Below are 25,000 nucleotides of genomic sequence, written 5' to 3' on the forward strand. Positions count from 1 at the left end.
GATGTGGCAAGCAGATATGAAAAGGATGAGTTTGTAATACAAAGGGTATAACTGCTACGTTCCTTGCTATGTATATCCATTAAATGTATTACTCTGCAAAACAGGGTCATTTGTGTAATGCCTTTTGCATTTCCACTCTGTTCAACTATGTGCAAACACAGTTCACAGCTAAATGAAAAAAGTGAACATTTTAATTTGGGCTGCCTTTTAGGTTTTTTTTTTTTTTACTCATAGTGCAAATGAGCCTGGCACTGGTGCATGGCCATCAGCACTCTGGATAGCTCCCATCAAAAAAATGCACCTGTCAGGTAACTTTACTCTCACACAAGGTGTACGTTCAGTGAGTTTAGATTAAAAGGATGGCTGATGCAGTGTTCAATTAGAGTTTACAGATAGATTTACACAAGGTGTCAGAATGCCATTTTTCAGAAATTTTAGATTATGAAGGCAACATTAAATATAAATATGTTTCATAACTATGTTTATTGCAAAAATGTATCATTAATCTTGTTATACAAGGCCAGTATAATGTGTGGAAATTATATTAAACGCGACACTGACGATATTTAATTCAAAATTCAATTGCATGGATATGATTTTCACAACAGCTTTGTTACAATTATTATAAGTTATTACATATCATAAGTGTGTGTTTAGGACAGTATATATGTTATTTACTCCACCATGTATTACTCAGGACATGTAATTCCATGCATCTGAAATGCATGTACATCACAAACACTGCCTTTTACGTAGAAATGCAGTCCCATGAATACTTTAAGTCACACACATTTAGGTATCTCCTAAGTATATCTACATTTTCTTTCTTACATTTCTGTATCTCTAACTAAAATGTAAAAAATATGTTCTCCATTGGCATGGACAGTTAATAAGTCAAGTTTCACATCTTATCCTTCTGTTTTCATGAGTTAAAATTCCAGGTGGTATTACTCAGTCTTACTTATGTTCAAGTCCCAACAACTCAATATGTCACAAGTCATATGGTATTTTTACTCCTACATTGAATGACTGCAACAAACAGCATGAAGCATTTCAATGTTCAACACTGGAGCATGTGGCAAAAGGCTGAGCATTACACATGGCCAAATCTCACTAGCATATTTCACATCTTTCATGTTTTATGACATAATCAGTGGAAATGTATCTGCCACAACATTGCTGAGCTTTCATGTGAGCAAATGCAGTTTGTAATACTGTGCTTCTTTGTGCACAAGCTGCTTCATGAGAGATCTGAATTAGGCAGCAATTAAGAGACATATTCTAACTCTGCTTCTGCAGACATAGCAGGTGAAGGTAGGGATGATGTACCAATTAGAGAACAAATGAGTGGTTTCAAGGAGTCCAGGATTTTTTTTAACTCTCCTCATGAAGCACTTAAGGTGAAGGCTGTGACAAGAGAATTATCGCAAGTCACTAAGTTGAGGCTTGATATAGCTTGGCCAAGGCTGACTCCAATGTAACTGGCATCCACACACTAGGGAACAGTGTTGTCAGCAGTACAGTGACATAAAGAGTCACTAGCTGGACCACCTGAGACAATGAGAGGATGACTTTAAGACTGGAAACACACCTCAGTTGTGTAAGCAGAGTTGCCCATCAGCAATCTATGATATAGCACTGATTACCCAACCAAGAAAGTTAGTCATTATACTTTCTGTGAAGGCTGCCAGGCTAGCCAGATAGAATTGTGCAGATCATTCTATCATTTGTAAATATGGATGTTGAACTACAGACTTATTTTCTTAATTGAAAGAACATATTGTGAAATGTTGAAATACAGGCTTCTTTTCTTACATGAAAGAATATGCTGTGAAATGTTGAACTTAAAAGAATGTAGCAACATTGCCCTCTGCTGTAATGAAAGCTAAGTCAAGCATTTCTTGTCTGTTCTTTGAAGTTGAAATTATTTCATGCCTGTCCCTTTGAAGTTAGAATTTGGAGTCGATGAGTCTGGAGTGAAGCATCCTGCCTATTGTTTTAACTTAAGGAATACTTACTAGAGTTTACATGTGGAATGTCTTTTATTGATGTACTTTCCTGCAGGTGTAAGATAACCATTCTGTAATAACTGTTAGGCTGGGAACACCAGGAAAGTCTGAAATTATGTAATGGGAATCTGTACTGAAAATATCAATTTAAACAGAGAGAACCAGAGATTATTAAGCATTTTTATTTTGACCATCCAACTCAAAGCACTGTCTAGCTCATACGTAAGTTATCTTAGACTTGTGTTTTCTTTTAGAAATAGCTAGAAACTAGAAAGATTAGATTAAGTGTTTTTCTGTGAAGTCAGAACTGTACTACTGAATTATTTTAAGTTTCTCTGTGATCTCTGAGCTCTTGGCTAGCACTGTGTACCAAGAAGTACTATCTAGTGTTTTTATTATTTATTATTAAATAGTTTAAAACCTTTCAAGTGTGGCTGTTTTGTGTAGAGATAATTTAAGCTCTAGAGTGCATTGCGTATTTATAGAGTTGACTGTCCAAGTCGCTCTAAATAAGCCTTGACTGTTTAGTCACAACTGCCCATTGGATAATAATATTGCACAGTAATAATTGCACACCCTTTTAAGGGCCTTTGAGTAGCTGATAAGTATTAGTGGGTGGTGGCAAGTGGAACTACCATATAGTCTGGGAGAAAGGGACACAGCTGGAGAAACTGTACCAGTCTTCCCCAGGAGTGTCTGTGTGGTTGTATAAACTCTTCTCAAAGTGCAAGTATGTGTGTGTGTGTGTGTGTGTCAGCTACATGGACAGGGACACGAAGCACTGGTTGGACAGAGAGGGTGCTAGAGGTTTTAGCTTGCCCACTAGGCTGAAATCTGGACCCTATAGCTGTGCCAGTGGGGACTTTTATTGGGGACCTGGAGAGCAAGGCAGCAACTAGCCCCAGACTGACTGTGTGCTCTTAAGGGAAATTGTACTTTACTGTGTGTATTTGTTTCCTTTCCTCATATATGAGATGCCCTCTCTGGTGTTAGTGGTGAGGATTGAGGCTCCTTGGCTTGGCCAGGGTATGGGTGTCACACCTTCATATCTTGTTTTCTTTTCTCTGTTGTATAGCTGCAGATGAGATAGCAGGAACCCATGAGGCACATCTCAAAAATGCATAAGGTAAATGTATATCAGCTGTGAATGGAAAGTAAGAATTTTTTTTCAGTCTGTTAATCTATAACATCTTTAGCAAGCATAATTACATTTCTATATCAAGCATACATGCCTGTTCCAGTAGTTCTTTATGACTGAATTAGGCAGTGAGCACACCATCTTAAATGTGTGTGGGTTCAATATCCAAAAATACACATTAGATTTTTTTTTACAAGATAGTGTTACAAAATATTAAATGCAGTACTGCATGAAATTAACAATTCAATTTTTGTAAATTAAGTTATTAACTTTGAAAGCATATATCTGCCTCACTGCCAAACTGGAAGGGTTGAAAAGGTCCTGCATTATACTGTCAAATCAATGTCATGCTCAAAAAATGAGTGAAGTAACTGATACAGGAGACAGTAATGACAGCTCTGAGGGTGAGGAATAGATTCTCACCATTTTCAAGATTGACCTGGATGTGCATCTGAGATCCTCAAACTATCTCCAGTCATGGTGTACCCAACCTTTTGTGTCCATCCCCATCCTGGTCTGTGTTGTGTACCTTCATCTGCTGCCTAACCTGCCTGACACTTTCATTCCTAAGGACATTTCCCAACATTCCTTTCTCTCCCAATAAATAAATAAATAAAATGGGCACCTGTTCTAGAGAAAAATTATGCCCCATACATGACCCTCTATTTTTCCTTTTGCATCATCTTGACAAACTTGATGTGGTCCAATTGGCTATACAGCATTATTCTTCTGTCATCACCCATTCCTAGTATAGTGACTCTCTAAAGTTATGAAATTGTGTGTAAAATTCTACATTTATGATATGAATAAGTGGATAGCTATGGTGATCTTCCACCACCATCCTGCAAATTCTAGTTTTCTTGCTCATGTCCCACCCTCTGCTTTTCTCCCATTTTCACCACTGTCCTATCAACTCCTTTTTTGCATGTTTAATCTGTTAAAAAAAAAAAAAAAAAAACTCACAAATGGCCAGAAATGCCCCGTCAAAAAGCCTTCACTTTTTGTCCTCAGTTTTATTACATTCCAACAGTTATTCTAAGCTACTCGGTTTTGATTTAAGCTCTTGGACTTCAAACTAGTTATCCTGCATAAGGAAAGTTTGTGGTCTAAATTTTTGTGGCTGGACAGGTAGCTTACACTTAAAAGTGTCTCGGTTCTAATGTAAACACTTGGACTGCAGACCAGTTATTTTACGTTAAGAAAGGTTGTGGTCTACACTCCTGTAGGAGGAGAGGGTTGCCTCCACCGTTCTGAGATGGGAATTATGGTGAAGGCTTATTGTGCCAACTATTCTAAGTGTCTTTGTTCTGATTTAAGGACTTGGGTTCCAAACCAGTTATTTTACACTAGTAATGTTTGCAGTTAGCACTGTACTGGCACTACTGTCTAGACAGATTTTTTTTTTTTTACTATTAGAGCATCTAGTTTGCACATAGCTGAGCATTGCTCATCACGTGTCTTGTCTTATTGATCTATTCAATATTTAAATTTCCCTCACTCCTCCCTAGAAGTCATGGATATGCACTTCCTGACTCTCTCTTTGGCCATACTGGTTGAGATGGGTATTCTGAGACATTGTAGCAATTGCTTCATATACACTGATAACCCACTTATTCTTAATAAAACAGATAAAGTATATGAGAGGCATAAATACACTTCAGTGCTGTGGACAAATCTCTCTAAATACCACCAAAACTAATCTTATACAGGTTGTCAGTGATACTTGCACCACGCATACTACACAGAGTAATGAATGAACACATAAAACTACTTATACTGATGCACTTACAAGTAACCTTCCTAAAACACTAAGACCTCCTACACAGTACATTCAAAGAAAGGGTCCTACGACATCGTATAAACACTCCATTAAACCACCACCTGCAGATGCACATTGTAGCACTGTATCCAGTCCCTCCACTGTTAAGCCCTTAAGGCAAATCAGTGCACAGCCAAATTTCCTGGTCATTGCTGATTTAATAGTGAGGCACACCGATGTCCACCTCATCAGACTGAGTAAGGAAAAAGTAACAGTTAGCTACCTTTCTGATGCTAGGATCCATCAAGTCACACAGGCACTCAAGTCACTGAGCCACAGTTAGCAGTATGACTCAGTCATAGTCCATGTAGGTTTTAATGACCTGAGATGTATGACCCTTGACTTTATGAAGTGAAACATGAGCAAGCTCACTGATTGTCTCTCTCAGGAAGGTATGAGCAAAACACTAAGCAGCACACCACCTTCTCCAAGGATGATGTCATGTTACTAACAAAATTATTGATTTTAACAAGATTGACTTAGCTTCTGGTGTCAGCATGGGGGGGAGGGGCACACTCTGATGGCCAGGGAAGATGTGGTTGACAGACCACAATACTATGCCATGGGTTGTCTACACTTATCCATTCTAGCCTTTTGAATATTGACAAAGAACTTTTCCAACCCATAGCACCTTTTCTAGGCAATGCCAAACTAATAAACCTACCTGCTTAACTGATCGTATGAAGAACATCTGAAGGTGGTACTACTCGATCTGGAATTCTTAACAAGAAACTCTATTCCCTGCAAGCCTTCCACTTCTTGGAGTGTAGATATCTGTGTAGTAACAGAGACATGGTTTAAAGTTGTACAGAATTGCCTAACAAATCAAGGTTATAATGCCTTCCACATCTTTAGACCAGCTACTGCATAGGAGGGAACTAAAGGTGAAGAAGTTTCATTCTTTATTAAAACTAGCCTCACATCCCGACTACTTTAAACTAGATGACTCACTGGAACTCATACATGTGCAACTCACTATACACAGGATGTCACATCACATCCTTGCAACCTATATCCCAGGAAATCCATACTACCTATTCTCAATGTACTAGAGTCCTTCACCATTCAATCCAATATGATATTCATGGGGGATCTCAACTACCCCTCTACAGATTGGGAATCCTATACCACTTCTAATGCACAGGACCAGCGATTCCTAAACCTTGTCAATGCCAATATCCTGGAACAGTTGGTCCATTTTCCTACAATGAGAGCAAACATCCCTGACCTTGTACTCATGAACATGGGGCGGCTGATGCTCCTCACCCAATGTAATGGCTTTGCTCATCAGATCTGACCATAAGGCAGCGTTACTGGAAATACAAATTAAACTCAATAGATCCATCATAACCAAAAACTTTTAGGAACTATTCTAAGGCTACCCTCTCTCTACTAAGCAACAGCTTGGCTAAATTTCAAGCATTCACAAACCTAATAAACATTGTAGCATATGCTGAGCTATTTGTAGAATCCCTGTACAGAAATAGTGCTAGGTGTATAGAGTGAACTGTGGCCACTCATTAAGAATAAGACAAACATCAAAGACAGGCCATACTGGTGAAATCACAATAGCAATTGGTTATACAACAAAAGAAAAAAAATTGACCAAGCATAGGGGAAACAAACCATACATACTTAAAGCCCCTTAACCAATTTAAACAGGCAGTTATGAGGGTTAATTCAACAGGGGAAATGTACAACAATCCGCCAAACTTACTGTAAATGGCATCACTCTCACACTAAACCGGAGACCACCACCAACCTTTTGTCCAACAGGTTCAGCTCATATTTGTCCCTCTACTCCTCCTAATAGACTAAAAGAAATACCAAATATCACAATTGCCCCCAACCATTACTAGGGAACAGGTCATCAATGCACTTTCCAAGGGCAAAAACACTGCATTGATGGGTCCCAACATCATCCCAAGATGTTTAATGAATAAAATGAAAGATGACCTCTCTGGTCCACATGAATCACGTCTTAACTCATTCACTCCAATGGAGCACAGGAAGTTTTACACTATAACTTCCAATGGGCAGAGCCTAAGCCTTTTGACAGAATCAAACTATGTCCTCACATTTCAAACAAATGTTCACAGAGGTTATGAAAGAAGGATAAATGGCAAATCCTTCAGCACTAATTTTTTGCAGTGGTAGTATTCTTTAGGTTCTAGGTCTTAAACTGAATTTTATAACTCAGAGTAAACACAGTAACTGTTATGTTTGTGATATTTTGTAAACAACTTACAATCAACTACTCAAGTTACATACATACTGTCACAGCAGCATTTTATTCATCTAGATGAGAGTTTTCATAAGAGGCTAAGGAGTTCTGTCTGTGTTTTGTGTTTGTTGCAATATTTAGAAAAATCTGAAAATTATATCTATGTAAATTAATATTGTAAAAACATTTAATATCGCTTAACCTGCAAAAGATAAGAGGTCAAATATTAATGCAGATGAGTTTGCCATTGTGTAAGTTTTAAGATGAAATATTTTAAAACCCTGTACATAGCATGGTTTTGGAATTATTTATTCTAATATGAACAAGCAATATGTAATGCCTAGAGGCATCAGTAGGAGTTATCTGCAGATGCACCTGGAGGTGTCACTCAGATTTAATGAGTTAACTGGAGTCTTCAATCACATTTTGTACCCAATGGATGGAAGATGGCTACAGTCATTTTTCATCCAGTCACTGATCCAGGTAACTACAGGTCCATAAGCCTTACCAGCCTCATATTAAGGCCATGGAAAAATAATCATGGACATGATAAATGAGGACATAGGTAACCTGCAAATGCTGGACCTATCATGGTTCAGCTTTGTTAAAGGAAGGTTATGCCTATTAATCTGGTGGACTTTTTTGAGAGGGTCAACAAAGTGCTGGATGAAAGTAAGACTGTGCACACAGATTACTTCAACCTGGCCAAGGCTTTTGATACAATACCCCAGTCAGGCATTATAGACAAGCTCAATAATTTAGGTATAAACCCTTTTATCATTCACTGGATAGCCAATTGGCTCACTGATAGGACATAGGAGATCAGAATAGATGAGGCCACCTCCACAAAGAAGCCAATAACTAGTGTAGTTCCCCAGGGCTTTGTAATGGACCTGTTCCTTTTTGGCATCTATTTCTCTGAAATGCAAGGAAATGCTGAAGGTTTATGGCTGACTATATTTGCAGATGATTGCAAGCTGGGGGTTATCGACTCCCCTGCAGACACAAGCATTGTTCAAGAAGGTCTATCTCTGACTGACAAATGCTGCCAAAGCTGTGGTCTTAAACTCAGTGCGAAGAAATGCATAATTGTACCCTTTGGTAAGTCAAGTATGGCCTCCGCTGTAAATGGACATGAGTCCAGTCGGACTATCCTGGTAAACAAATGTAAAATAAATAAATAAATAAATACATATCCTGGCTTATTAACATGTTGATAATATTCACCTAAGAGTCGACCCAGTGGTCAGGGATGTAGGTAGCCATGTAGACACAGTAGCCTTACCTTCAATTGTCATGTAGCCACAGTGGTGAAGAAATCCTTTTATGCTATGCAACATATCAGTAAGGGCATGGCATATAGGTCCGAAGAAGTCATTATAGGTTCATAGGTAGGTACTAGGCTATCGGCCCGAGGGCCTACATAATGCTAGCCAACAAGGTTCCCTGGCTTATGCCACCCAAGAATGTTATTTCCCTGTGCCACTGTCGAGCAGAGACACAGAAGTGATCCCCGGGGTGTATTTCCTATTTCCCATCCACTCATCAAGATTTTTCTTGAAGAGTGCTAAATAAGAACTTTGCTTGACATACATGGGTAGCCTGTTCTAGAGTATGGGAAGTCTCTGGGACAGGAATCTATCCCTCCGTCATGTCCCGTTTATTGTGGTGACAAGGTTTAGGTCCCTAGACCATGTAGCTGGGAGGGATTGGGATTTATTTAGGTGTAGCTGTCCAACAACTCTGGAATTGACATAGCTTTCTATGTTAGGCAGAGATCACCTTGGAGTAGGCGATATGCTAGCGTGTAAAACAGAAGTTTTTTGAGATGGCCAGTGTAGGGCATTTGTTTGAGGCCAGTAATCCTCTTTGTGAGGTACTTCTGTTGCCTTTTTGGCTGCTGCAGATGTCTTGTGAGGTACATTCCAAAAGGAGGGTTGTACTCTGTAATGGGTCTAATGAGTGTCGAGTACAGGGGAACAATGACCTCTTTTTTCCTGGATGAGAACCCTTTTATGATGAGGTGTGCCATGTAGAAGGACTTACTGACTACTGTGGCGATGTAACTATTAAAGGGCAGACTACTGTCCACCTGGGTCCAAAGGTCAATTATCACTCATTCGGTGTTAAGTAGACTGCTGTCTATGTAGTGGTTCATGGGTACAGAGTTTTTACCAAAGGGAATGACAATGCACTTTTTGGTATTGAGCTTGAGACCATGGCTCTAACACCAGGCATCTGTCTCAGTGAGGCCCTTCTGTAGGATTTCCACATCATTTGGGGACTCGACTATGATTTTTAGTTTGCAGTCATCTTCGAACTTCGTTAGCCAGAGGCCTTCTGTGTTAGCCTGTACTTCAGAGAAGTAGATACCAAACAGGAGAGGTCCCAGGACTGAACCCTGTGGTACTCCACTTGTCACTGGTTTGAGGTCAGATTTGGAGTGTGCAACTTTTACCAGCCAGTCGGCAACCCATCTTGTGATGTAATGATTTATACCTAGTTTAGTGAGTTTAGCTATAATTCCAGAAATGGGGATGGTGTCGAAAGCCTTGGTGAGGTCAAGATAGGCTGTGTGAACCACCTTACCCTCATCAGGCTCATCAGGCTAATAGGGCGATAGTTCCTGGGATCAGTGGTGGCTCCCCCTTTGTGGAGTGGGATAACTGTTGCTGTACGCCATTCAGTGAGGACAAAGCCTGATGTGAGTCTATGATTGAACATGGTGCTTAGGTGGGGAGCCAGTCGATTCTGAAGTTCATGTAAAATGCAGCCTGGGATGTTGTCGGTCCCATGGATGCTGTGTTTTTGGCTTTAGAGAGTGCAGCTTTTACCTATGTTGTTGTGATTACAGGGACTCTGCATTCTTCCTGTATAGATATGGGCCCTTTATGTGGTTGGGGGGGGGTAAAGTTAGCACTGAACCTATCTGCCAGGATGTTGGCAATACCAGTTGGTTCTGTAATTTTCTTGCCTTTGTGATTCCTGACATAGCTATAGAATGCTTTGTGGTTGTCCTTAGAATCAGTAGTGATTTTGTTTTCATAGCTAGTCTTGGAGGATCTTACAAGGGATCTCAGCTTCTTACTGAGGCTGACTAGGGAGCTCCTCCACTCATGGGATTTTACTCCCTTTTTGCAACAATTTCTTCCTTCTGTTGTACAGTTTGTTTTTGGTAGGGGACCACCAGATTGGCTTCCTTTTTTTTGGAGGATAGCATCTTGGTTCTGTTTGGGATAGCACGATCCATGCACTCATGTAAGTGCTTATAGAGTGCATTTGTGTAGGATTCAGCAGTCATAACTGTATTGTCCATCTGCATGGGTGTCATGAAGTTCACCACTTCTGCCTTAAAAAGCATGAAGATGGCTTTGGAGAAATTTTTAACCATGGTTTCCTTAATGAGGGGTGGGGGTGGGATGTGAATATCAAGGGTGATTAGCTTATGGTCGGATCGGACCTATGAGGAGTTGACTTCAGGTGTGGAACACAGGTCACTCAAGTTGGTAATGACTAGGTCTTGGATATTGTTGCCCCTGGTGGGGGTGTGGATAAGTTGATCTAGGGCATTGGAGTTTATGAATTCCAGAAAGCGTTGTGTGAAGGAGTTGGTACACAAGTAGTTTTCCCAGTTAATGGTGGGGTAGTTGAAATCACCCATTATTAGGGTGTTTGGTTGAATCCTTATATTTTCCAGTACATCAAGTAAAGAGGAGTGGGAATCTTGGGGCATGGTGGGGAATCTGTAGCAAGTCTCTGGAACATGTGTCCCACTGTAGTCTACCTTTATCAGACCAATCAGAGAGTACAATGCTCCTTTTGTTATGTACCTGACCAGACATATTCAGCAAATAAAGTGACCTCAGAGGTTCCTTACAAAAAGAATAGGAGTAACAAACCTGCCTTATGCAGAACACCTTAAAGCCCTTTTCTTATACTCAGTCTCCTATAGAATGCTGGGGGCTGATCTATACCTTGATTACAAGGCATCTGCAAACTCCATACTTATGAATCTTCTACATATTCTTAAGTCAAAGACTACCAGATATGCAAGGACTAGGGACCTGGATTTTGTCTGTGACTTAAACAGAACATGCTGGAAAGACACATGTCCCAGAGACTTCCCATCCATGTGAAGCTGAGTTCATCTATTATCCAGTTTAAGCATAACCCAGACAAGTGGATAGGGAATAGGACATTTACACTGGACCTGTCACCCATGTTCCTTATTGACAGAGTTAGCTTATAAATGCTTGGCCCACAATGTTCTATTTGGATACAGGACATCATTATTCTTTCAGGAAAACTTGGCTTAGGTTAGAAAGACTGTCCCAGGTCATAAGCCTAGTAACAATCTATGAATCTATTTGCACAGAGATTGGTATTGTGCAGCAGTGCTGAGTGATGATGAATGGCATTTCACATCATATGGCAATGGCTGGTGAGTTTTTGCCATCACCTACACAAGTCCAATTATCTTTTCTCAAATGTGATTAAATCCTCTGCACTATTGGAATACAGAGTAAAGTCACCAGTTTGAAACAGCTGCTCTAACAGTTTTTAGGCTGTTAAATGTAATGAACTAGAAGTTCATAGGTTCATAGGTAGGTACTAGGCTGTTGGCCCTAGGGCCTATATAAGTCTAGCCAAAAAGGAACCCTGGCTTTCGCCACCAAAGAAAATTATTTTCCTGTGCCACTGTTGAGCAGAGGCACAGAGGTGATCCCCGAGGTGAATTTCCTATTTCCCATCCGATCATCAAGATTTTTCTTGAAGAGTGCTAATGAGGAGCTTTGTTTGATATAGATAGGTAGTTTGTTCCAGAGTATGGGAAGTCTCTGGGACAGGAATCTATCCCTCCAACATTTTCTGTTTAGGTCCCTAGAGCGTACAGCTTGGAGGGACTGGGATTTTTTTAACTGGAGCATGTCCAACAGCTCTGGGTTTGACATAGCTTTGTATGTTAGGCAGAGATTGCCTCTGAGTTGACGATATGTGACGGAGTAAAGCTGGAGTTTTTTGAGACAGTCTGCATAGGGAATCTGTTTGAGACCAGTAATCCTCTTTGTGAGGTATTTCTGTGGCCTTTCCAGTTGTTGTAGATGTCTTGTGAGGTACATACCAAAAGGGGCATTGTACTCTATAATGGGTATAATGAGTGACGAGTAGAGGGGAACAATGATCTCTTTTTTCCTGGATGAGAAACCTTTTGTGATGAGGTGTGCCATGTAGAATGATTTCCTGACAACTGTGGTGATGTGATTATCAAAGTAGAGACTACGTTCCACCTGTGTCCCAAGGTCTGTTATCACACTTTTGGTGTTAAGTAGAATACCACTTTGAGCTTGAGGCCATGGCTTTGACACCAGGCATCTGTCTCAGTGAGGCCCTTTTGTAGGATGTCCACATTGTTAGGAGTTTCGATTATGTCTCCTAGTTTGCAGTCATCTGTGAACTTCGTTAGCCTGTACTTCAGAAAAGTAGATACCAAACAGGAGGGGACCTAGGACTGAACCCTGTGGTAATCCACTTGTCACTTGTCTGAAGTCGGATTTGGAGTCTTGTACTTTCATAGTGTGGGTTCTGTCAGTGAGCCAGTTGGCAACCCATCTTGTGACATAGGGATTTATACCTAGTTTAATGAGTTTATCTATAATTCCAGAGTGGGGGATGGTGTCAAAAGCCTTGGCGAGATCTAGATAGGCTGTGTGAAATACCTTACCCTCGTTTACGGCTTTGGTGACTGCTTCTAAGAAGTCTATCAAGTTTAGGATACATGATCTGCCTTTTACAAACCTGAACTGGGTGGGGTCCAGAGTTTGGAGATTACTAATGTCTTTCTTTATAAGTTCCATGATGATACATTCCTTGGCCTTGCAAAGCAGGCTCGTTAGACTAATGGGGCGGTAGTTCCCAGGGTCTGTGGTGGCTCCCCCTTTGTGGAGTGGGATAACCATCGCTGTGCGCCATTCAGTGGGCACAAAGCCTGAGGGGAGGCTATGACTGAACATGGTGCTTAGGTGGAGTGCCAGTTCATTCTGTAGATCATGTAGAATGCAGTCTGGGATGTTGCCAGGTCCCATGGATGCTGTGTTCGTGGCTTTAGAGAGAGTGTTTTTACCTGTGCAGCCATGATTATAGGAACTTTACATTCTGCATTATTCATTCTATTTTAAGATTGAAGCATTATACCATTTCTAATTGTTGTTAATCTTTAATTGGCCACATTGAATTCATGTGACATGATAAGTGCTATATAATGTGGGTTTTTTTACTGGTTGTTGTTAGTCCTGATGAAGTGTCAAGACATAAATGCTGTATAATGTGTTTTTTTTACTGGTTGTTAGTCCTAATCGGTGTGTTGAGATATTTCTTCTGACTGTAGACTGATGTTTTTGCATTAATGTCAAGGATTTCATTAAAACTGTATGTCATATTATTTCATTTCATTTTATATTTCTATCATATGCTTAATTCCAAATGTCTATTTATTTCTAGTTACAATATTTCATAAACATAGCATTTGACCAGCACAGCAAGAAAGCATTTGCAAAATCATCCTACTCCCAATAGATAAATTTAGTAAAGAAATCTTATCCTGCCTATGTTTTAATCTTGCATCTACTCTCCTACACCTTATTTCTCCCTTTATTAAACACTTTATTGTGCAAAGTATGAAGAAATACACCTGTGGTAGTGGAGATGATAAATGAGCCAGCAATAAATTCCAAAGTTTATTCAAAAGACATTGATCTCTTTCATTCCGAAGATTCTTACAACTTCATCAGGATTAACCACCACCAGTAAAAAAAAAAAACACATTATATAGCACTTATGTCACATGAATTCAAAGTGGCCAATTAAAGATTAAGAACAATTAGAAACAGTATAATGCTTCAAACTTAAAATAGAATTAATAGTGCAGAGCATTACAGAGTAATAATGAGCTAACAGTTAGGAGTAACATACATAATGGCGGTCCTAAATACCCCATAAAAAAAACTTTTGACATTTTTCTCTCCATCTCTTTCTCTCTTTTTACCCCTTCCACTTCTGTAAGTTGTCACTGTCCCTTCAATTGTGTGATTTTAAAATGAGTGAATTAGGACTTCCTTTGTGATGTGCTGTTAGATAATACACTGATATTTGTATACTTTCAAGGGCTCTAATCCAGAAGTATGTCAAACTGTTATTGACTGAGTGCATTAAATTATTTTGTGTGTAGCTGTTGCTCCATGTTGTTTTGACCCAGCATTATCCTGTTTCTGTCATGATCGACTTACTTCCTATCTCCTTGTGTTTGCATCCCCCGCCCCATATCATCACTCTGTCTCATCAGCATTTGTTCAATGCCTGGGATCTGTAACTTAGGGGGAATGAAAGTACATAGCTTGTGGCAAAATCTTGTGAGTTTTTACCTTTGGTCATGCTACTCTTCTACTGATAGCAAACTAATCTTCTCTTGAACAAGCTCAAGAGTTGAATGTACACCATGTAGAATGTTCTATTTGTAAATATGGTTAGGAAACATTCTGCACTGGATTATTTATTATGCTGTTGACTGTAATGTACACCTTATGTAATTCTAACATTTTCTTTACTGTGCTGAAGCCTTTTGCCTACATTCTCCCTTCTCTCTCTCTCTGTTTTGTGACACTCCCTTCTTCATTAGCACTATAAGAAAAATGTTGATGAGTGGATGGGAAATAGGAAATACTCCCCGGGGATCACTTCTGTCTCTCTGCTCGACAGTGGCACAGGAAAATAACTTTCTTGGGTGGCGTAAGCCAGGGAACCTTGTTGGCTAGGCTTACGTAGGCCTTTGGGCCAATAACCTAGTGCCTACCTATGAACCAGAAGAATTAAGATTGTGAAGTAAAGCTTCCTGTGAGGTGTGCTGGCATAATTCACATGTGTGTAAAATGCTGTTGGCATACTGTCAAGTGTTCAAATCTAGAAATATGTAAAAGTCATATATAATGTTTTATTTACATTACTGTTATATGTGCAAGTGTTGTCTACATATCTTAGTGACACACCATTGTCCTGCTTATGTCTCTGTCACGGTTGTACTTTCCGACTCCTGCTTGTGCTGTATTGGACACACCATGACAGATTACTTATCAGGAAAACATAACAGTAACATACCACAAAGATGTTAAAAAAATGTCCCAGAAAAATATAACATTCTTTTTCTCTATCCCCGTTTCAATGTCTGTATGTTCCCACTTCTGCAGCATCAACTTTTTACTGTTTCATATTCATTATGCTACTGGATGTAACGTGCACATTATTGGATTTAGCAATTGTTATGAGTGCAATTAAGACTACTGCATTCTCCTTTGCTTCAGTCTATTGACATATTTGAACTTTGTGATGGCGGAGTTCTTAAGCATTGCAGTTAGATAATATTTAGGTCTGTAGATTTTTTTGGAATACTGTTAAAGTTTGAATCCATATATATGTCAAAGTGTTTCTAAATGTTTTATATGACTTCTTTGTGTTTATGTGTTGGGTACACATTTTATTAACACACCTTATCCAGCTGCTGTATTATGTGCTTAAGACTTCCACTGCAGTGCATGTGATTTGTACATATGTCATAAGTTAGTGGACTTGCATGTTCAATTCTGGCAAAGGGCAACATTATATGAATGCACTGACATTCCACAAACACTGCATCAAGTTATCAATTTTACAACATTATAGACAGAAATGTAAACTAATTTTGTAATTCCTGCCAGTGAAATATTTCTTCTGCAAATGTAATGTGAGTTCTCCTGTGGCACATGCATTAAGTAATGTTATATTACTGTTTAGGATTTACATGTTTCAAGGTACTAGGCCCCTTTTTTGCAGTTGCCAAATGACAGCAAGAAACAAAAACATGTGCATTTCTGATACGTAGGAGACAACAGCTGTAGGGTTTATTTCTTCTTGTTTATACATGATGAAGTGGAGAGTAAAGCAGTACAGTTGGTTATCACACATACATTCTTCCTATATAAGACATATTTAATAACTGCAGGCTATGAGAATGGCCCCTAATATATCCACTGTCTATTATTATCTAAACTTAGCATATTATTAACATTGATATCACAGTTATACCCCTTTGCTATACTGTTGCATTGTGTCCCTCTCATATACTTTGTTAGCATGTCGTTTTATTTATGTGCATGGGTCAAGAATTGTGAACAAGATTAATTACTATATCTGTATGGAAGCATTTATGTTCAAAATGTTTCTTTGCGACCTGCTCACATTTGACTGCATTACCTGAGCAAATGTTCTCATTTTGCCCTCCCCTCTTATTTCTGCAGTAATGCAATTGTATGTTAAATACATTCTCCCCATTTAACTTACTCTGCATCTTAATTCTTTTCATCATCTTGCCCTTACTTCGTATAAGCTGTCCAGATGTGCTCGCATAATAAGTTTGCCTATAGGAAAGCTATTTTGTTTTACACTGTCTGCTTATGCTATCCTGCACCTTTTCAAGGCTGCCAACATTTCTGCTGGCCGCAAAAAGGTGCTTATAAATGTACATAAGCAGCATGCATATTCAATGTGCCCTGCTACTCATCCCACTAATGCACTTAAATCGTGTAGGCTTCACACAAAGCCTACACAATTGTTAATGAATCCCATGGTACAACTTTTGTCAATAGCAATGTCTTACCTAATTTAAATAGTATGGATTGCTCTTATTCTTCACTAAAAAGAATTACTATCAAGATTAGATGGACTGAGCCTTCAAGTAATAAACCTAAGACCCCTACTTGTTAGTCAGGAAACAGAGAAGAAAAGACCTTCAACAAATGACATTACTATGTCACTTTAGTAATATATGTGTTTTAATTAATTTTAAATTAACAGATTATCTCTTTACTTTAAGACTATAGCCTGATCTTAATGATGCATTCATGCTAACATATGTTAAAAAAGGGGGGAAAGGTAAGACATTTATAATTACTGTACATGCACGGTATATCTTTCAGTCAACCAGTGATACACTTACTTGCATGATTCTAATATCAGAACAGCAAAACAGAATATATGCTTATTAATTCTATTAAAGAATAGATATGATAATATGTAGTATGTATATCATTTTTTTTCTTGAAACTGATTAATATGTCTGGTCTATTATGTTCACTTTTTATTATGATAAACTGATGAAGTCTGTTTTGGTTGTTAAGTCTTCTCATTTTTTTGAGTTCTTTTATGCACTGATTGAAGTAAGAAATAGCTTAAATAATTTAGACGCATTATTTGACAAACAGTAATGGTGGATGCTTGTGTTTACTGTTGTCATTTTAGTTAACTTTGGATTATAATTAGTTGGTGTTTCATTGATTAGATGGAACCACACCCTTCAGCAGCTCAAGTAAATCCTTGTAGTAAATGACCGCAAAACACTTTAGGAGTGGTAAAACACATTTTATTAAAGCAAAATAACAAATAGATAAGCGCTTTCGTCAATAACCTTCTCAACTTCATCAGATAAGAACAAATCCAGAAAACACTATTAAGTACATTCTGCAAGAAAATCAAATAATAAACCAATCCCATCACACTGACTAAAGGAGACCTCCCTGAACTCATAAATATTCATGAAATGCAGTCATAAAAACATTCTTAAAAAAACACTCTTTAAAACCAGCATTTAAATGTTATTAACAGGTACAAAAGTGCTAAAAATAAAATAAATATACACACAATATATATAAAATCTATAAAATAATGTTTATATGAAAATATATAAAAATATATAAAATATATATATATATATATATATATATAATTTATATGTACGTATATGTATATATATATATATATATATATATTACCTTTCCATTGCTTTTAGTTTTAACAGGCAAGCAATGGAGAGTGACTCATTTAATCCTGGCCATTGCCCTGCATTTAGGCCGACCTGCCAAATTAATTCTTCCTTTTCCAAAAGCAGCCCCCATGGGCCACCTCTTTTATCCAGGTTGACTGAGTCCACAATGAAAAATTTGAAAGAGTGGTCTGATTTTCCCCAAAATCCTATGGTTGGGGTGACCATGCACAACCTAGGGAGGACATGGTCCCTACTGAGCCTTTTTTAGGGGTTGAAGAATTTCCACCACTGAGACAGTCGGAATGACTGAGGGAGCAAAATTACAGAGAGAACAACCCACAGGGCCCTCATTATGCCAACAGGGGCCGGGGGGATATGCTTTCAACCTGAGGAAGGGTGCCTATACGAGGTACTAACTATGTCTGCTGATGTTGATACGGCTCCCCCTGGTTTGTCTATTTCTTTATATCATGATGGCGACTTCAAAGTTTTCAATTATTCTAGTGTACCTATTGACAGTACAGACTGTGATATTTTTGCTAGAGGATTGAATTTTTTTCCTGATAAAAGTACCAATATTGAAGCAGCATTATTGGATTTGAAGTTGTATACTAGAAAATTGAATCTGAATGTTTTATTTAAGGATTATAGGTCAATCATGGATCCCATTAGGTTATCCAGTACCTTTAACCCCCCCCCCCATTCATCCCTCACTACAACTTTTCGAAAAAAAAATGTGAATTAGATATAAGAAATGTTAAAATTGCAAAAAAGCAAAAATGGGATTTGAAACAGGATGAGATGAATACGTTAAGACAACTTTCTGATAATAAGAACCTCTGGATAATGAAACCGGACAAGAGGGGTGGGATTGTCATGATGAATATGGTGTACTACAATATTAAAATGAGGTGTTTGCTTCCAGGTAAAGCTTACATGCAATCTTCGTTTAATGAATTACTTGGTGCATATAAGAAAGTAAGCGTTTTACAGGATTTATTCATTGAAGGTAGTCTCTCTCTGGATGAATTTAATTTTTTAAGCATAGCACAGCCTAGGATCCCTGTCATTTTTGGGTTACCCAAGATACATAAAGATTTGGATCAACCACATATGTGGCCTATAGCCAGGGGCTCTATTACCCACCCTAAAGCCAAATTTTTGGACATCAGATTGAAGGACTTTGTTCAACATGAACCTTTACTATGTAAGGACTCATGGGACGTTTTGAAAAGGATTAACATGTTAGAATTTGATGAAATAATCAGTTTCATCACAGTCAATGTCAGAGATTTATATAAGGTAATACCACATACCATAGGCATGGAATGGTTTTGTGACTTTTTGGTGGGTAATGGCCTTTTCCAGCCACTGGTTAACACCTACGAGACATTATTAGAACTAATATTCACAAATAATTTAATTCTATTCAAAAATGAACTGTTTTTGCAAATTGAAGGTGTGGCCATGGGGCCAGCGTGCAGTGGTTTGTATGCCAACATAATTATGTTGGAATGGGAAAGGAGATTTTTAATGAATGCCCCATGGTTTAAGTTCTGCACATTGTACACACGTTTTTTGGATGATGTCTTTATTTGTTGGAATGGTCCAAGAGAAGAGATCCCTTTATTTTTAGACTATATTAATGGCACAGCCAGTTTTTTAAAGTTCACACATGAGGTTAACGGTGAACAAATAGCATATTTGGACATCTTATTGAAGAAAGAGTGTCATTTGAAGGCCTTTGTAGCACAAATTCATAGGAAAGCAACCTATTCAAACAGCTTTTTGCATTTTGATAGTGCACACCCATTTAAACAAAAGAGAGGAGTAGTAAAGGGCCAGTTTGTAAGGGCAGCCCAGATGGTTAGTCTATTCAAAAACTTCTTAGATGAGTGTGACCATCTGAAGGCTATGTTTTGCAAGAGGGGTTACCCGCTATGGCTCCTTAATGAAGTCATGATTGAGGTGGTCAGCAAAAGAGAACATTTTTTTTTAAAACTCTTGTTAGTTCACTATGAGGTGATTTCTGCCCAGGGCATGCTCCCTATTGATGCCTGTTTGGTAAATGGAATAGGAACTGACTTGACCCATTCAAATGTTGAACAGAATTCAAATTTTAAAATATGCTTTTATTACTTTTCATAGTAACAGTAAGGCTGTGTTGCATATTTTATTCATAAATTGGGCTATATTACTTAATGATAGGGATATCAGAGAATGTGTTGGTACTAAACCAAATATTGTTTTTAAGAGAGGGATGAACCTAAAATGCCTTTTAGAGTCCAACAGAAATGTGGTACATGCAGGGTCTATGAAAAAATGTGGTTTCTGTGCTCAGTGTAGTTTTGTGATGGAAGGTCATGAATTTTTGGTGAATGGTTTTAAAATACAGGTGAACAGGAAGGTGTATTGTCATACTGAAAGTTGTTTATTGTGTAGTGTGTAATGTTTCAATATCAGAAAGACTGAGAGGAAATTTAAAAACAGAATTTGTGAGCATTTAAGGGATATCAGACTTGGGAAATCCACAAATGCCTTAAGTAAACATTGTACAGAAAAATCAGGCCACTCTCAAATCTTTCATTGTGGACACTGTTGACCTGGATAAAAGAGGTGGCCCATGGGGGCTGCTTTTGGAAAAGAAAGAATTAATTTGGCAGGTCCACCTAAATGCAGGGCAATGGCCAGGAATGGTAGGGATAGTGAACACAGAAGTGGTACTGGCACTAAAAAATGTGGCAGCTGTGCATATTGTAAGTACATCTTTGAAGTAGGGTCCACGGTTTTGGGAAATTACACACAAACTAAACTATTTTTTTTAAGAAAGATAATTGTAATAGTAGGGGTATAGTTTATTTAGCAATGTGTGAGGACTGCTCATGTTTTTATGTCGGAAAGACAGAGATCTCTGGGGAAGCGTGTTTATGAACATAAGTATATAGTATAAGGAAAAAAACAGTAATAACGCCCTTTTTAAGCATCGTTCTTTACAACCTTCACACACAGGATTTTTATTTGGTATTCTAGAGCAGGTACCCATTGAACCTGGGGGGGGGGTGACTGGGAAAATTAGCTTTGTTGTAGAGAGGCATGTTGGCAGCTTAGATTAAATGCTACTACTACCCCAGGACTTAACGATCATGTTTCTACGGTGCACACATTTGGGAAATTATACTATAATATGAATGTACACTTTTTTATATATCTAGATTCAGTGAGTGTTAATATTGTTTATATATATTTCTTATATTTCAAGTGATTGTTCATGAGTACTTGAATTATGAAATTCTGTTCCTTTAAAATTCATTCTGTATAGTTATTTTAACAGGTTTTGGGCCTTTTTATGTAGAAGGGTATTTAAAGTGTGATCTTTGTCTTGGATTTTAATCATTTTGAAAAAGTCCTGCATTGTAGCAGGACAAAAGCGCTTGTGTTATTTTGTAGTAAACTTTTTTTTCTGTGAGTTGCCTTGTCACTGAGTGCCCTAACCACTTGTTTTTTGTTATCGGTTTGGATTCAGCAGTTTTTCCTTGGGTTAGAGTATAGTTCTATCTTCTTCTTCTTCTTCTTTCGGCTTTTTCCCGGTTAGGGGTCGCCACAGCGGATCACCTTGTCCGCACATTGATTGGCAGTAGAGTTTTTTACGGTGTCGAGTTGCCAGCCCGGCGCCCAACCTTCCACAGAAGGCACACATACACGCACACCTAGGGCCAATTTAGTGTGTCCAATCCACCTGCAGCATGTCTTTGGGATGTGGGAGGAAACTGGAGCACCCGGAGGAAACCCACGCGACCACAGGGAGGACATGCAGACTCCGCACAGAAGGCACCCCAGCCAAGGATCGAACTGGAGAACCTCTTACTGTGAGGTGGCAATGCTAACCACTGCACCACCGTGGCCACCCTATAGTTCTATAACTATCATTAACCAATTGGTTGATATGTTTAGAAAAATTCATAGCTTAATCTACCCATATACCCAGGTCCTTAAATCAGTCTACAGTTTCAATCACTGTGTGTTGTATTAACATATTTTCCTTTCAGTTCATGTCTCCCAAATTTCATATGCTTAGTTTTTGATGTATTTATCAGCATATTATTGTCTTGTGCCCAAATGGTCAAGTTAGTCAGATTATTTTGCAGACATACCTTATCTGTAACACATGTAATCAGTTTACCCAATTTCAGGTTGTCTGCATATAGACTATAGACCACCTCAGATGAAAAAGTTAGGTCTGAAAGATATAGTTTAAACAAGTAAGGGCCTAAGACAGAGGCATGTTGGACACTCTGACTGTAACCAAGCTTTCACTTGTCCAGTTGCTGTATGTTACTTGCCATGTCCTCTTTGTAATCCATGCAGCTATTCATCTTATCAAGAGTACATCAATACCTAGTTGTATTAATTTACTGATCAGTGTTTTGTGTATACCCTCTCAAATGCTGAAGTTAAATGTATATAAATTACATCACAGCACAATTTTTCGTTCATAGCTATTATATTGTTATAGAACATCATATTACAGGTGATAATACATCCATTTTCAGCGTATTCATGCTGATATACGGTTTAAAGTCCTAACCTATCCAGTTCTGGCAATAACTTTTCCAATATTATCTTCTCCATTATTTTTCCACAACATGAAAATAGATTTAGGGGCTATATGACTCTGGGTTTGTCCTACTCCCTTTTCTCTTAAAGACCAGTTTAATAAGCACATCTCTCCAATCTCGAATAATCTCCCCATATTTATATGACCTAGTGAATAATAGATATAGTGGTACCTAAGTAACATAAGTTCTTGCTGAAGTATTCTCAGGTCATTGTTACTAATTCCATCTCCTCCCTGTGCTTTGTTTGGAACCAGTGTGCAGAGATCTTTTTCAATATAATCTAATTTTATTCCAGTATCTAGGGTTACCTGGGATGTCACTAGCACAACGGTATCAACCCTTTTGTGGAGCCAAACTGTTTTGCATAAGATTTTGTAAATATATCTATAATCTGTTGTGTCTCAGAATAAATTTTAGAATCTGCACACAGTTTATCAATTTGTGTCTTTACTCTGTCCCATCCACATCATATGTATCTATAAAATGTTTCCTATTATGCTCAATATAGTTATATAAATTTTCTTCAAATTTTTCTCGATCTTGTCTCACTCTATGATTAATCTGTTTGAACAGCTTGTTTATTTCAGTTTTCAAAGTTGTAGTTCGACCTTTCTTCCATTTCTTATATTTTTTTCTCTCTCACCTTAATCAGATACATTGTTCTTATGGCAATATATCTCCGATATTGTATGCTTAGATCCTGATGTTAAGCAGTTTTTTTGCACTCAATTTTTCTTTCAAAACTTTCCACATTCCATTTGCAGTTTTTCCACTTAACACCTCATTCCAGTTAGTTTTACATAGTGACCAATTTGCTTCCATATAATCTGTAATTAACCTTCTGTGCAATGGTTTAGATTTCAATTTGGCAGAATTATCTAGCAACAAATTAACCTTTATAACCCCATGATCACTGCACATCAATGTTGGTAAAATTTGAAGTAACAGTAATGTCTTTAGGAGCACAAACAGTATGTTTTATCCCCCAGTAGGTTTTTTTACAATCTGCAGCAATTGTTTTTCTTGAATATATGTTGTGAATAATTCCTTACTAACTTTGTTGAATCAATATTATTCCAGTCTGTTTCTGGTAAATTTAAGTCCCCAGCTATAATTTCTCTCTTGTTTTTCATGTAAGTAATGTATGAATTCCTCTAGGTCATCTGCACTTGACTTTGGTGGTTGATACACTCCAACAATTGTTATATGCTCCAGGGTTATCTTTATTGTCACAGTTACACAGTCTATAGTATTGGTGTTATCACTGAACATGTAATAATCACAGGTCTCATAACTATCTTTAACCCCCATCATAACACCTCCACCTGATTTTTTTGTTAGAATGTCTGTTACAGTAAAAACATTTATACCCTGACAGAACTGGTTTCCAGTCATTTTTCTTTAACCATGTTTCGCTGCGTTAGCGTTGTCACCTCACAGTTAGACGTTGCCCGTTCAATTCTCAGTTAGAGCGTCTTCTGTGGTGACATGCATGAATGGGCGTTCCTTCGTTGAAGGTTGTGCGTTAGGCCCGGCAAGCCAGCACGTAAAAATCTACTGCCAATCATTAGCGGACCGGAGTTCCGCTGTGGCGACCCCTAATCGGGAAAAGCCAAAAGACAAACAACAACAACAACATGTTTCACAAACATAACATCACTTATCAGAACGTAGCAAATTTTTCAATAAAAAGTTTTATTATTAATGCTCCTAGCATTTACAACCATCAGAGATGCATCAAATGTTGCAAACTGAGAACTGATACATTTGTAACCTGGCAAAAATCCTGCCTAGTATTTGTCAAATATTGCAAAATATCTGCTGCAAAAATTCTCTTCCCTGATTTTGATAAATGCACGCCATCCTGTCTGAACAAATGTGTGCCCAAAACCAGGCTTGGGTGCTCTACATATTTACATTTTTTAAAACAGGACATTTTTTTTTTCCATGTAGGCATTTACCCAAAAAATCTTTTCATTCACAGTGACCTGACTATTCTTTCTTTAAGTGATATGTGAAAAATACATCCCAACACCAATACAAGTTATACTAAGAGGGCTGTTAGTTCCCTATTAAAAGTCAGAGGATCCTTGTGGATGACATCATCTGTACCAACATGAATAAAAACGGATCTGCACTAATTACATTAATGCGTTCCAAGGCTTGCCTCACATCTTTTATTTTTGCTCCTGGCAAGCATAACACTATTTAATGCTCATTATCTTTGCTGCAAATATAAATATCTGTTCCTCTAATAACTGAATCTCCAATTACAAGAATATCTTTGCTTGCCAGCTCTGAAGAATCTAGAGCTTCTAATACAATAATATCTGCTCTATCAGTTGTTA

The 25,000-nt window shown here is 38.2% G+C and overlaps 1 protein-coding gene across 1 annotated transcript in view; it reads left to right on the top strand.

The window, feature by feature from the left end:
• TCERG1L (transcription elongation regulator 1 like) overlaps positions 1-25,000 on the top strand; it is a 2,969,407-nt gene that overhangs the window by 205,835 nt on the left and 2,738,572 nt on the right. The window lies entirely within an intron of this gene.

This window comes from Protopterus annectens, chromosome 14.part0 (genome assembly GCF_019279795.1).
Source record: "Protopterus annectens isolate FY-2018-M chromosome 14.part0, PAN1.0, whole genome shotgun sequence".
NCBI lineage: Eukaryota > Metazoa > Chordata > Ceratodontiformes > Protopteridae > Protopterus > Protopterus annectens.